The sequence below is a fragment of the Ahaetulla prasina genome, chromosome 2 (genome assembly GCF_028640845.1).
Source record: "Ahaetulla prasina isolate Xishuangbanna chromosome 2, ASM2864084v1, whole genome shotgun sequence".
Lineage (NCBI taxonomy): Eukaryota > Metazoa > Chordata > Lepidosauria > Squamata > Colubridae > Ahaetulla > Ahaetulla prasina.
The window spans coordinates 161,113,130-161,128,549 of NC_080540.1; the positions used below are offsets into that span (position 1 = coordinate 161,113,130).

Sequence of the window (15,420 nt, forward strand, 5' to 3'; positions counted from 1 at the left end):
ACCACAATCCAAAATGAAAGAGTAATGTCAATTGGTCCCCAATGTACAGACCAGTATCCCCAACTAGTGTTTCCCTACATGTTGGACTTAAAATCCCAGAATTCTTGGCCAACACTTCTGAGGGATGTATCAGAACTTGGAACATGCTTGATTGTTTCAGAACAACTGAAAATGTGACCTAGCACACTGCAAAGGAGAGAACAACTATTTCACACAGACTTTAACTGAAGGTTTTATTTTATAGTTGCCAATTTTAATGAACATTGCATTAGTCCGTGACAAACTTACTGCTATAAATGCCAGTACAGCAAAGCTTGCTTGGATCAAACTGAGCATTGTCCATAACAATAATTAATGTTATCTAAGAATTTAGCTACATCGCAATCTTCCATCTCATATTAAATGAAATGTTCTTTTGCAAGTGTAGCTGTTAAAGCTAAGTTAAGGAGCATTTGCTTTATAGAAGTTCTCAGGTGCAGTCTTCCAGCAACTCCGTTTTCAGATGCTCAAAGACAGTTGCATTTGAGAGCCATCAACGCTAGGGAGATCAATGGCTTGACTTTACAAGACAATTCCATGACAACCCCATAGATTAAAGATGACTTAATGATTAGTTAAGATCAGTGGAGCAACTGCAATTTCCCAATAATCTGGTGTTGCAATTGTAATAAAGAGGTACTATGTACCACGGTCCCTGGATCACAGTCAGCCAATTACGTTTTAAGAATATTACCAATCTATACATATTTTAGACCATTCAGTCAACCAAATATTAAGCCCAATGTCATTTTTCAGTCAAGATATAATTTGTTTGAGAGCTAGCTGAATCGTGAACCAAAATAATCAGTTGAAATCTTTTGGTTTCAACAAGTCATTGGCTTTCAGGTTTATTTCCATTTCTGCAATGTGGGATGAAATAAAATGGATCTATATAGCCACTGTATTAAGAGAGATAATACTCTTAATATAACCGGTATTATTTAATACTACCTTAGATGGACAAAAATAGTTTCTGCTAGGAAAGAAGGTGTTTTAGCCAAATGAATCAACTATGCAGTACTCTTGTAATTAAAATAATCCTATTTAATAACTAAAAAAACCTTCCTGAACACTTTATGTGACAGCTAGCAAGAATCACATTATTTTAAAATGTGTGTGTTTCCCTATGGTATGTATTTAGCTGATTTTTAATTTTTTCAGTGGTTGACTAAGCGCCAGTACTTCTAATAATTTTTTGTTCAACAAAGCAAATAAACTTTTTCTCTCCCTTGGAACACCTAAGTCTAATGCCAAGAATGGAATCCTGACTAATGAAATGTCACTATTTAGCCTCTATGTTTCATTTTTCCAAGATTGCACATTTAAGCCTTGAAGGAAGGGAAGTCTGTATCTAGATTTTTTAAAAATGTGAAACATAACCTTACTAGTTCACCTATTTTCAGCCTATATTACTCAACTCTTTTTTAAAAAACCAAACTTCAAAGAACTTGCCATAATAATAAAAAAACCCTCTATGCTTGATACTGGGTTTATTTTAGAATCAATTCTTAATCACATATTTAATTTTAAAAAGGTTACTATCAACCTGATATTTCAAATCTTCAAACTTTACACTTTTACATTAACCAGCTCCTAGCTTTTAGTATATTTTTAAGTTAAAAACAAGGCTGTAAACAGAACAGCTAAATGAGAGGAAGAAAATATCTGTAGCCAAAATCTGAAAATAGCCCTGAACTAAGATTTTTGTCCTCAGATGAAACCTAAATATTTGTGAATACGGTGGTTGAGAAGTTGGTTTTCTCCAGGAGGTTTTTTTACTACTCTCTCCAGAAGCAGGGGTGTGGTGATATATTTCAAAATGAAATATATTTTTTTTCTGGATACAACATTTCTCTTTCAAAATCAGATTGGAGAAACATTTGCAGTTTCTCTAATCAATGAGAGTTCGGATGGGAGGGGAAGAGTTATACACATCCATTACATTAGGAAATTGAATAATCGTTTTAAAAAGAATAATAAAGTCCGCCTTCGTGACAAACTAAATACAGATGACACTCAAGGCAATTCAGAAAGGAAACCTTCCAACATCAAACGGACTTTTTTCTTTCTTTCAAAAGTTGGGATGAAATAACCTTGATCAGTCTGCTGCTAACCTTTGATACAGCCTCTTCAAGTTGTCCACGGTCCCCCCCCAAGCCTTAAATTGCAGCTTTCCAACTTCTGAAATTTAAAAGCCTGCTTGCCTGCCTGCCGTGGTTCTTTTATTTTTAAAAAAAAAAAACAAGGAGGAAAAGAGAAGAAGGTAAATAAAGTAATAGCTGCTTACTTTTTACCAGATCCTTTAGGTTTGGACTTTACTTCCCACCTGGTCTGAGGAAAGCTCCAGATTGCTTCAAGTCAGGACTCTCTAGGGCCCCTGATCGCACCCAGGAGGAAGGTTACCTCGAGCAGTGGCGTTGCCATCTCTGTCCCAGCCTGAGGGGTTTGCTGCAGGTTTTTTTTTTAGGAGGAAGGAGAGAGACAAGCAAAAAAAAGAGAGAACGGGTTGGTCTGTAGTTAGAAGAGACTGGGGAGAGAGAGAGAGCTCCTCTGCTTTACAGGATCCACCCTCTAATTACAGCCTGGGAGCCTTTGAGGACCCGCTAGTATCCAATAAAGGAGGAGGGACTGTGGTAGTGGTGGTGGTGGTATGGGGGGGGGGGGAGAGAACAGTCAACATCTTCAAGAATGAGTGGCTTCTCCTATTCTTAACCCCCCCCCCCTTCTCAGACTTTGGAGGGTGAAAAAGAGGAGGGGAACAGGGATAGAAAGAGATTAAAAAGAAGAAAGGAAAAAACAAAGCACAGGAAGGAATAAAAAGGAAGCCAAGGGGTGGGGGGGGGGAATAGAAATTTAAGAAGGAATTCCCTGGAAGGAAAGGAAAGAAAACAAGATCTCTGTGACACATACATACACACACAGAGAGAAATACCTAGCTCTTCACAGGCTGGTCCAGTGGCCAGCTGGGTACACTCTGGAAGTTTCAAGATCTAATGCAGTGGTTCCCAACCAGTGTGCCGCAGCACTAAGGGGTGCCGTGAGATCTTTTGAGGGTGCCGGGAACTTTTGAGCTACGGAGATTTTAAATATCTATTTCCTTATAAGGGTGCCGGGAACTTTTGAAAGGCTTTCCAAGGGTGCCTCAAACAAGAAAAGGTTGTGCCTCAAACAAGAAAAGGTTGGGAACCACTGATCTAATGTGTAGTAGGTTAAGGCAACTTTAGCAACGGGTAACGTTAAAATCCACGGGGCACCAAGCAAAATGCCCTTCTTGGAATAAGTGGGTGTTCTAATCTGAAGCTGTCCGTGGGTTCGGACCAGTGGTGGGATTCAAGTAATTTAACAACCAGTTCTCTGCCCTAATGATTTCTTCCTACAACCAGTTTACCAAACTGTTCAGAAAGTTAACAACCGGTTCTCCTGAAGTGGTGCGACTGGCTGAATCCCACCACTGGTTTGGACTATAGCTCCCCCTCCAAATATGATCAATGATCAGAAAGTATAAAAGACAGACATACTGCAACTTATGTCCTGCCATTCTCTGAAAGCTCAAGGTGGCTTATATGTGAGGGAAGTCGTAATTTTATCTCCAGCAAAACAAACAAACAAACAACCCTGTGAAGTAGGCTGAGCTGGCCCAAGTGAGCAATATAGATGAGTGGACAGGACACGGTTTGATTTTCTTGTACAGCACCAAAGTAGGCTTGCTTGGAACTCCTTGACTGGCTTACTGGAAGGAAATTTTTAAAAATATGGCAACAAAGAATAACGTGTCTTAGCAGATATTCTTGAACTCCAAGCCCTATCAGCAGTAGCCAGAATGGGGAGGGATGATGAGAATTGCAGTCCAACATCATCTGAAAGGTTACATGTTGCTCACCCTGTAAGGAATTTGAAAGCGGTCTTCTGAGAGTTACTCTAGGATAAGCTACATCTTTCGTGGTGTCTAATTCAGTGGTGAAATCCAATTTTTTTTACTACCAATTCTGTGGGTGTGGCTTGGTGGGCGTGGCAGGGGAAGACTATTGCAAAATCTGCATTCCCACCTCACTCCAGGGGAAGGATACTGCAAAATCTCCATTCCTACCACACTCTGGGGCCAGCCAGAGATGGTATTTGCAGGTTCTCCAAACTACTCAAAATTTCCACTACCGTTTTTCCAGAACCTGTCAGAACCTGCTGGATTTCACCCCTGGTCTATATGTGTGTAGGTTCTGGGAATTGCTTTTTTTTAAAATGACAGTTCAAAGAAACCAGTGACATAATCCTGTGTAGATATATAGAAAATTAAACCCCATGTGTTCAGTAGGTTTACTGCCAGGAAAGTATTTGTTTATTCTGCATAAGCTTAAACAAAACAATGAATGGACTCTTTTTATTTCTATTAATATAAACCTCTTGTAGTAAATAGACCATATGGGTGTTATCTGTCAGTGACAATATTGAGAAACTGTTCTAGCTCTTTCACTTAGATTTTACCAAAGTTTTATAAAATATAGAATCCATCCGCATCTCTTCCAAGTTTTCACAGTGCTGCTTCTGTTCCCTCATCCATCTTAAGGATCTAAATCCCCAACTTCCTCTCTCTTGTAGAATTTCTAAGCATCTCCTAGCGTTGATCCCTTTGTTCGTGGCCAATGGCAATTCTCCAAGGGAAAAATTAAGGATGGAAAATCCCTCACATAACCTGCTTATAGCTGATAGTCCAAGGAACATTCTAGCAACATCCATTGTCCAGAAAACATGGATGGAGATATCACTATTAGTTGGGCTACCCCTTAATTGCAGTGAGGATATTTACTTATTTGAAAAAGAGGTTAAGAAACATACACAGCTATATATACATATGCACACTTGAGACTGTAATTTGTTTGGCTTTCCAGCAATCTCTGCCTCTATTTTCCAATTTAATTTTCCAATTTAATCCTTACAATTTATATTGACTGTTTCCTAATATGATTTTATTGCTTATCTGCACCCTATGACTATCATTAAGCATTGTACCTTATGATTCTTGATGAACTTATCTTTTCTTTTATGTTCACTGAGAGCATACGTACCAAGACAAATTCCTTGTGTGTCCAATCACACTTAGCCAATAAAATTCTATTCTATTCTATTCTATTCAGAAAAGAAAGAAACCTTGAGATTTCAAACATCTGAGAAATACAAGTACTGCTTAGTCAGAAATCCTTCCATTTCTCCTCAAGTACATCTTCTCTATTTCTTAACCATCCAAATAATCTTTGAGCAAAAACAAAATGATGGCCTACCATGAAGCCTGTTTACAGACAATGGATGGCAGCAGTTCTTCAAAGTTTGTCTAAGGCTGAATTTTCTCAATCCTTTTATTCTAAACTAAAACCAAATCTTTCAAACGAGATAGTTACAGAACTAGGAATTTGCAAAGCTGAAAAAATGCTTGTACACGTCAGATAGTTGAAATAGTGAGCTCTATCCCAGCAATTATCCAGTTTAATCATTCCTGTTCACTAGAGTACATACAAACAAAATAAAATTCAACAAGGACAAAACATATTGTAAAGAATAATTGATTGCACTTCATACCACAGGACTTAAAAATAGTTCATTTAGTGAATGTCCAAAGTTAGAATGCCACTGAAAAAAAGTGACTTATGACTGTTTTTCACAAATAACGACCGCTGCAGCATCTCCATGGTCATGTGATTAAAATTCAGACACTTTCCAAATAATCCATATTTATGAAGGTTATAGTGTCCCAGGGTCATGTGATCACCTTTTGCGACCTTCTGACAAGCAAAGTCAATGGGGAAGCCAGATTCACTTAACAACCACGTTACTAACTTAACAATTGAAATGATTCTCTTAACAGCTGTGGCAAGGAAGGCTATAAAACGGGGCAAAATTCACTTAATAAATATCTCATTTTGCAACATAAATTTTGGGATCAGTTGTGATCGTAACTTGAGGACCTATAAAGAATATTTGATAAGTGTTCATAGCATCAAACACACCTATGCAGATACTATAGCCAATAACAAACACGTAGGCCTGTGAACTGGCACCCCTTCAGATACTTTGGATTACACAATTCACATTATCTCCAGGCAGTATGACGAAAAGTTGTTATTCAACATCTTTCACTTGCAGTAAGACACAGAATGCTGACCTCAGAGATCGTGGATAAAATTCTGCCAACTATTTTCAATGAGGACGCTTGCATCCCCCAATATAGCTTAGACGAGGAATTAAGGAACATCTCTAGAAAAGAGCAAATTGGGAAAGCCAGTTTGGAAATTCTGAGGAGGGATGGTATTGTCCTCCTATGCATTTGAAAATTTTCCATCTATGCGGTTGCCATTTTACTCACCTATTGTAGTTATTTTGCTAGTAAAACGATGTAGATAGATTTTTCTAGTGAAGTTTCTTCAGTTATTTCTGAGGAATCTCACAATACCAATAGAAGAGGTTATTTTATAGCTCAGGGTTGAACTGTGGAGTCCTTGGTGCTCTTTGAGCTTGGTTGTTTTCTTGCAGATGTTTCATTACCCAAACTAGGTAACAACTTCAGAGCTAGAAGAGAGTGATGTGTATTCTCTGATTATACTGCTTGCCCTGTCAGTATTTGTGGGAGTGTTGTGTTCTTCTTCGTTGTTCTTTGATTAGGCTATTGTTTCCTATTTGTTTGTTTGATTGTTTGTCTGAGTTGGTAGTTCTTTCATTAGGGTATTATTATTATTACTTTATTCTTGGTCTGGTGTTATTCTCTGCTTATTTGGGTGTTCATTGCTGGTACAAGCCCCACTCCCTTCTAGCACTGAAGATCTTACCTTGTTAGGTAATGAAACATCTGCAAGAAAACAGTCAAGGTCAGAGAGGACCAAGGACTCCGCAGAATGTCACAATTTCTTATGAGTCATAGTGCAACATCTGAGTTCATTCGAAAGACTCCAGGTATCTCTCATTAAAAAAATCTTGTAGTGGAATTCCCCAGAGATCTCAGACGATTTCTGCTAAGTTGCTTTTCAACTAAGCTGACCCAAAGTATAAAATAGATTCATAAAGTGCAAATTTTTAGTCCGACAACTTTCTAAGATGGTGGAAAGCCAAGTCAATTCAAAGATGGCATTAGTAGTGCTCTAGAGCTTTGGCATTTATACTGCTTCAATATAACAAGTTATGAGAAAAGATTCAGAAAGCAGCTTCCAGACCTAGTATCTATAAGCCAGTGTGTGGTATGGATAATGTAGTATTGAATATATCTATCTTGGGAAAAATATATTTTAGAGGAATAAATTCAAATTAGAAGAAGGTAGATTTTAGACTGGAAACCATTTTCGTCTATATAGGTTGTGGGATAGTAGATCTACTGCTGGATCTATCAGTCATTTATAGTGGATGATTTGTAGCTAGATCAGTTTCTTTCCTACTGCCAAATGATTAACAATGAAAAGTGTATTTCTCCTTTATTAGAAAATAACTCATTTTCTAATAAATGTTCGCTTGTACGTGTGAATGTAGCAGAAAGCTGGGCTCAGACACCAGGTTTCACCTGCTAAGGTGATATTAAGAGATTTGTGTTTGTGTCTCTCTGTGTGTGTGTGTGCCTTCAAGTCAGTGTTAACTTCTGGATGACGGTCTGGACAAATCCCTGCAGTCTTGGCAAGTGGTTTGTCATTGCTCCCTTCCTAGGGCCGAGGGAGTGGGACTGACCCAAAGTCACTTAGCTGATTTCATACCTATAGCAAGACTAAAACACACAATTTCCCAGTTTCTGGCTTGATGCCTTAACCACTGCACCAGACTGGCTACATCAAACAAAAATATCACAAAGCAAGCCTGAAATCCAGCTTCATTTGATGTAGTGGAATTGGGCTTAGTGTGTAATGGGTAGGAATTGGGGGATTAACTTTATCCCAGGATATGCAGTTATCCCTTTAGCCTTTGCAACAGCCCTTGAGGTAGATTAGGCTGAAGAAAAATGACTGAATCCACATGACCCCAATGAGGATAAATGGTAAACAAGGATTAGAACCGGAATCTTGTCCAATAGTAAGGTACCGATCATTGCACATGTTGTTACTCAGATTTGGATATAATTACTATAAACTGTAATGCAATTATTTGGGGGGGACAGCCTTATTTATTTATTCAAATCATCTTCTTTATGCTCAGATGAGCATTCAAATCAATTAGCAAAATTAAAAGCTAATAATCTAAATCAGGGGTCTGCAAACTTGGCTCTTTTAAGACTTGTGGACTTCAACTCCCAGAGTTCCTCAGCCCGCAAAGCAGAGTTCCCAGAGGAACTCTGGGAATTGAAGTCCACAAGTCTTAAAAGAGCCAAGTCTGCAGACCCCCGATCTAAATGATATTATTTTCACATCAATTCATAGATTAAAGCCTGAAAAAATTTTTTGGGTCTTCACAGATTTCTAAATGTTGAGAGAATGAAGGCCAAATGCAGCTATGAATTCCTTAATCAGAAAAGAATCCAAGGGATTGTCTCCTATAGTATGAGTGATACAAACTCGGACAGGAGGAGTATCTTTCAGGAGGGCTACTCTTTCAGGCTCAAATTGGGAAGTAATGCACTCAGACAGTTATTTAGTTGGTTAGTTATATTATTATTTTTATAAATAACTCAAGGCAGCAAACTTAGTGAACCTGATAGTTCTTCTTTTCCTGTTTTCCTCACAACATCAACCTTGTGAGGTAAATTGGGCTGAGGGAAAGTGACTGGCCAAAGGTTACCCAGCTTGTTTTCATACCTAAGGTGGGACTAGAATTCACAGCCTCCTAGTTTCTGGGCCAGCACCTTCATCTACATCAAATTGGCTCTATGCCTAGAATGTTCAAGGGTCAATATGAACCCTAATAATTATTCCTGACAACCAATTAGCAACCAGGACAGATCTAACAGTATTTCTAAATTATTCAGATCTAATTTCTGCATTATACACCAACTGCAAATTTTTGGTGCTTTTAAAGGGTAGTAAGTAAAGGAGTCCCTATGGATTTTACTCCGCTTGTCATTGCTGACTGTAGGGGGACAATGCTCATCTCTGTTTCAAGGCCATTGAGCCAATACTATCCAAAGATATGATCAGCATGACATCAGGGAGCACTGTTACCTTCCCACTGAAATGGTACCTATTTATCTACTCACATTTGCATGCTTTTAAACTGCTAGATTTGCAGGAGCTGGGGCAAAGACAGGAGCTCACCCCATCATTTGGTGCTCAGGTCTCGAACCTTTCCAGCCAACAAGCCCATTATCATCACCACTGAGCTACTGTGCCGCCCTGTAGATGTATTCTTCAAGGGTAGACCTCCCTATATATTTCAGTAATCAAGACAGGATGCAATTACTGCCACAAAATTTAGTCTAAGGAGTTCACAGCTGTCACATTAGCCTTAATTGTGCAAAGGCACTATTTGCCAAAGTCCTCATCTGCACATTCCTTGACAGCAGAGGAGCACTTCAACCTCTTTCAAGAGAACTGCCGCAGAATAAATATGTGGAACACAATACATGAGTCTGGTTTCCTATTCACCAATAACTCCTTCACCTAGTCCAATACTAATTTCAGCTTGTTCTTCTTCATCCAGGAGTTGGATGGACACAAGCAGGGCTATTAACAAACAATGGTACCCTTATAGCCCCAGATGGATATCCCCACATAGAAGACAAGATGAGACCCACCCCTGTGGGCTGCCATAAGTCAATGGCCTACATATCAACCAATCATTTCTCAACACAACCTTCTGGACATGACCCAACAGGATGGATTGAAATTACTGCAAAATAGTTTTCCTCAGGATCACTTCCATCAGAAAGTCTAGAAGGACACCATGGTTAATGGTATCATGGAGAGGTCTAGAACTAGTAGGACTGCATTTTACTTAACCAGTTTCCAGTGTAGATCATCCACTTGAGGCAAATTAAAACAAGCTCAGTATTGTATCTTGGATGCAAACCTAATTAAAATAGGTCCAAATAATTACATCTTCCAGATGTGTCTAGGGCTGATTATTTTTATTAAAAAAATCATAGAATACGTAATTGGAGTAAGTTCTGCCATTTCAGTATGAACCAAAAGCCATATTAATCTGCCTATGAGAGTTGCTGTGTATCGGCATCACCAAGCGATATAGAGTTTCTTCCCTCTCATTTTTATGATCACCCTCATCCTCTATGCCTGACATAGGAGACCTTGCTGTGGAGCCAATGAGCCTTCCCTTTGCTTGGATTTTCTCCTTAGTTAGGAAAAGAAAAAGCCACTAATTAAAGATACGGCAGTTCTTGTGGTCATTTGGAGTCTGCGCTTTACGAACATTTGGAAGTGTTTAGTTTTTTGTGCATCTGAAGTTGAAGGGGGAGGGCGGGAGAGAGAACAGTGATTGGTGGAAGAAAAAAAAATCAAAGATCATAGTGGCATGTGCTCCTGACCTCAAATTGATTTTCCAGCATGACATTAAAGACCTTAAAACACACACACACACACACACACACACACCAGAAAGGCAAAAATCAGCCCAGGAACACATTTACAAAATGAGCTAATGCACAAGGGATATATTCTCTTTATGTTCTAATCTTTACTGCCACTACTGATTCCATCTTTGCTACTAGAGTTCAGGAACTGAAGGTACAAAGCCCACGCAGCATTTTCTAGATATAAGGATTATCTACTATATGGATCATAAAGGATTGGGGGGCGGGGGAACAGAGGTGGGTTTCAGCAGGTTCTAACCACTTCTGGAGAACCGGGAGCGGAAATTTTGAGTAGTTCGGAGAACCGGTAGTAAAAATTCTGACTGGTCCTGCCCCCATCTATTCTCTGCCTCCTGAGTCCCAGCTGATTGGGAGGAAATGGGGATTTTGCAGTAACCTTCTCCTGGATTGGAGAGGGAACGGAGATTTTACAGTATCCTTCTCCTGGATTGGGGAGGGAATGGAGGTTTTACAGTATTCTTTCCCTGCCACACTCACCAAGCCATGCCTACCAAGCCACACCCACAGAACCAGTAGTAAAAAAATTTGAAACCCACCACTGGAGGCGGGAAGGACAGTTCGAGCTCTTCAGCCATTGACAGCAACACATATTTTGGTTGCTTTATGTACTGTAAATTAATCCTGATATTCCTCCACAATCTCTTCTGGTTTTATCTTCACAACAACCCTCTTTGGTAGGTTCAGCTGAACAATGCTGCCTGGTCTCAAGTCCCTGTTGAGTTTCCTGGCTCAGCAGAGATTCAAATCCAGACCAACATTGAATAAATCCAATTTCTTCGTTTCTGAACCATACTAAATATAAAAAGAACCTTCTCTGTGCAAAGGACTTATGTATTTTCCAGAATGGAATGAGGATATAAAATTGAAATTGGAAAGATCGGAGAAATAATGTTTTGATTTTATGCCTCCTTGATCTTGGAAGAGAAGAGAATTAGCAAGTCTGTTCCTCAACGGAACAAAACCAGCCTCTCGTTCAGCTTTAAAAATCACTATGCACATAAAACATAGAGTCTATCATAATAGAAGTGCTTTTATAAACACGCGGCTTGTTCCAAGATTAGCATCAAGGTTATTACTAGACGGCTTAAAATAGGGCAAATATAACTTTTTAAAAAAACATCTAAGGATGTTCCTGAGCATCTCACTATTGTTGATGTTTGTTTCAGCATAAATCCAGTGGGCAGGGCATGTGGTAGAACTGAACTTGAGGCAGGGGCTTCAATTTGGAGTGGCGACAAGGGAAATTCTGGAATGAAGCACAAGCACTAAAATCAACTGCTAGGAAGGACAAATTCAGAAGAGCCCAGAAAAGTTGCTATGTAGCCCGACCTAAAAGAATGCCTTTCCCTTCTCTCTCTCCTCCTTCCATCGAAGGAAGAACCAGTAAACTGGTTCCTCTTCAGATCTATCTGCTCATCAGTCTAATACATATCTATCCTGAAAGTGGTATGGAGAAGGAAGAGTAATGAACAGAGGATATTCCTAGTTTAAATCGCTCCTTTTAAAACTAGGCTGATAACATTGATTATGTTAAAGCACCATGATTTTAATTCTAGATTCTAATTACTTTGTTGTGTAATGCAGATCTACTTATGGGCTGCAAGGTACTTTTGAGTAATTGATGCTTCAGGGGGCACAGTTCCTGTTTGCTTGAGAGGTGAAATGGTGCCTTTGCAAGACTTAAGGCATGCTTATTGTCCCTTAGAATCCTGCCAAACCTTCAGTAAAATGGGGAAAATAGGTGGAATATTAACTCCTGCCACTGCAGAGTGCTTTGACTAGCAGAAAAAGCCACGCTGCATGTATGTCACAGTTCTGCTCTCTTTATCAAGAGTTTAAGAACATGCAGCAGCAGAGTATTGGTGTTCCAGACATGAATGTGTGGTTGATTTTTATTTAGGAATCTATATGCATAGGTCCTCAAAATAAATGGTCTCTGCTGTTACATATACTGATTTGTTTTCCAAACATTGTCATGCTCTCCACCTAGTGCGGAAAGGCCAGAGTCACAAGTCATTCGTGGAACACATTTTCATGCTCATGTGCGCAGTTTCTAAGTCTAGGGCTGGGAAACACCTCTGAAATCCTAATTTGGGGGATTCTGCCATAGATTCTGTCCAGTGGAACCATCACACCTTATATTACATTATGGGGGTGGGGGGGGGGAATGACCCTGGAAGACAAAACAAAGAGATGCAGCCAAGAGAATAATCGGATAAAAGGCAACCTAGCCTGCAGCAGGAATTTGAACAGGGCAAGAAACTTAGAAGGGACTCTCCCTAGTTTCTTGAACTGTAGAAGGGCATGGGGCAGAAGCATACTTTCAGATCTGTTTATGTAACCTTGCAATAAAGTAGAATTAGCCATCTAGCTGTGTTTCTTATTTGGTTGACCTTGCAAGGCATAGATACCTTATCATTGGGAATGGCTGCTCCCATTCTGGAGAACTTCATATTGAAGAAGACCAACTTAAATCTTTCTCTGATAATTTTCTGTCAGTAAATAAATCCGCATTACTCATGTAGGTCTGACTGTATGTGTTACAGTGACTAAGGATATGATACAATTTCTTCCACTCGCTTGTTTTAGTATGTTTAATTGATGTGCTAATATATTAATTTTTTAAAGTCTGAAATGAATGATAAAAAATGACCTAATATGACAAAGCTCCATTAACCATTAGCCTAGAAATTATGCAGTTCTAATTTCTGTATGCCAAAAATTGCATTTCTCATTAATGCAATCGTATCTATTTATCTAACAGAACCTTTTTTTCCAAAACAATTAATAATCTAAAATTTATAATGCTCTCTTTCCCCTCCTGTTTCCTTTTAATTGTTTTTGTTAGTAAGAGAATGTATTTTAACTAATATTTGAGGCATTACCAAACAAGGAAAATGTATCATCAAATAGAAGGCACTGATTTTCATAAAATATGCAATAACTATACTGGTCTTGAACTACATTAATAAAGATCTATTGACTGATTAGTGCAATAATTGATATACTTTATGAGGAAGAATAGTGATGAGACAGCCTGTGAACCTGGTCAGTCTGCTATCCTTCCCCATCCTTCTTTCATAATTATTTATATTATTCTTTAAAAGAGATTCAGGCAGAGCTTTAAGACATCCTATATATAAAATGCAAAAAAAGAAAAAAGGCCAAAGGCATGTTAGAGAAGGGGAAAAATAGATCCTATTCTAGAACGTAGTCTCGAGGCTACAGTTTGTAGATTTTTGCTCTAGGGCTTTGCAATGAAATAGTAAAAACTAAGAAGAGTTACTACAGCAGATTTAGAAGTTATTAATAGCATCTCAAACAATTTGTGCCCTCAAAAACTCCTGGTATTAAACAGCAGATATAAAAGGTTTTAGAAGTTGCTGAAATAGCAAAACTCACAGGATGCTTGCACATTTTTTTTAAACAGGGAGAAAATTTGCTCTGTGCTTAATAAAATCATGATCTTGTATTATTATATTCTGTAAAAACTGGAATTTGGAAAATATAAACGATAAAAATTTTCCGCAGTGCAATATATGCAGCTATTTTGTATCATTTAAGTGGAATAATATACTTTATTTTTATTACTTTTCCCTAGGTAATTGCGTTGGGTGAATTTTATTTAATATACATTTTTCTCATATATAAGAAGAAACAAGCTGAGATTCTATTTTTTTATCTACCAATCTGATCCTAGAGCAACTGCCGCGGTACTGGGAGAGATTCAAACTGTTTAATTCCCCCTCAATAATTTTCCCCATCTCAGCAAGCATCCATGTAGTGTAATCAGCCAAGCAATGGTTTGCAGAAATAAGGAGGTAGGGATAAAATCTATTGAGAAAGAACTTGCACCAGTGGTGAAATCCAATTTTTTTAACTACAGGTTCTGTGGGCATGGCTTGAGCCTGGTGTGGCTTGGTGGGCGTGGCTTGGTGGGCGTGGCAGGGGAAGGATACTGCAAAATCTCCATTCCCTCCCCACTCCAGGGGAAGGATACTGCAAAATCCCCATTCCCTCCCCACTCCTGGGGGAAGGATACTGCAAAATCCCCATTGCCACCGCACTCTGGGGCCAGCCAGAGGTGGCATTTGCTGGTTCTCCAAACTACTCAAAATTTCCGCTACTGGTTCTCCGAACTGCTCAAAATTTCCACTACCGGTTCTCTAGAACCTGTCAGCAGAACCTGCTAGATTTCACCGCTGAGTTGCACCTTGTGGGTCCTAGAAGCATAGTGGGTGCAACAGTAGGGGGCCAGGAACCATCATTTTCATTTCCTACAATGTCCTTTCCCCACAATGCCCTCACATATGAGGCATTGTGGGAAGTCAAAATGGTAACCCCCAAAATTAGACCTCTTTTTTATAAAGAGTGCCAAGAAAACTGTGAATGGTAGACTTTCATAAAGTCCCAGGAGTGAAATCCAGCAGGTTCTGACAGGTTCTGGAGAACCGGTAGCGGAAATTTTGAGTAGTTCAGAGAACCGGCAAATACCACCTCTGGCTGGCTCCAGAGTGGGGTGGGAATGGAGATTTTGCAATATTCTTCCCCCAGGAGTGGGGTGGGAATGGAGATTTTGGAGCATCCTTCCCCTGCCATGTCCACCAAGCCACGCCCACCAAGCCACACCACGCCCACCAAGCCATGCCCACAGAACCGGTAATAAAAAAAAATTGAATTTCACCATTGCTCTGTCCTCAGCCCCATAGCATTTTATAGGCTTAATAAAGCCAAAGAAGAAGCATTATTTTATAAATCTGATGATTCTTTCTTCACTCTGACTGATCCATTTGCTAAGCGCAATTAGCTTCCTGCACTTCAATATAAAAACTATAAACTGATTTATCTTGAAAGGATATGATTTCTTTTCCCTGCTGAGA

At 39.2% G+C, this 15,420-nt stretch overlaps 1 protein-coding gene across 1 annotated transcript in view; it reads right to left on the reverse strand.

The window, feature by feature from the left end:
• The window catches only part of SP7 (Sp7 transcription factor), a 56,971-nt gene extending 54,533 nt beyond the window's left edge, over nucleotides 1-2,438 (reverse strand). Inside the window, exon 1 of the mRNA XM_058169874.1 lies at nucleotides 2,327-2,438. The gene's annotated coding sequence lies outside the window, so the exon portion shown is untranslated. The remainder of the gene's footprint in view (nucleotides 1-2,326) is intronic.
• Between the last annotated feature and the right edge of the window lie 12,982 nt (nucleotides 2,439-15,420).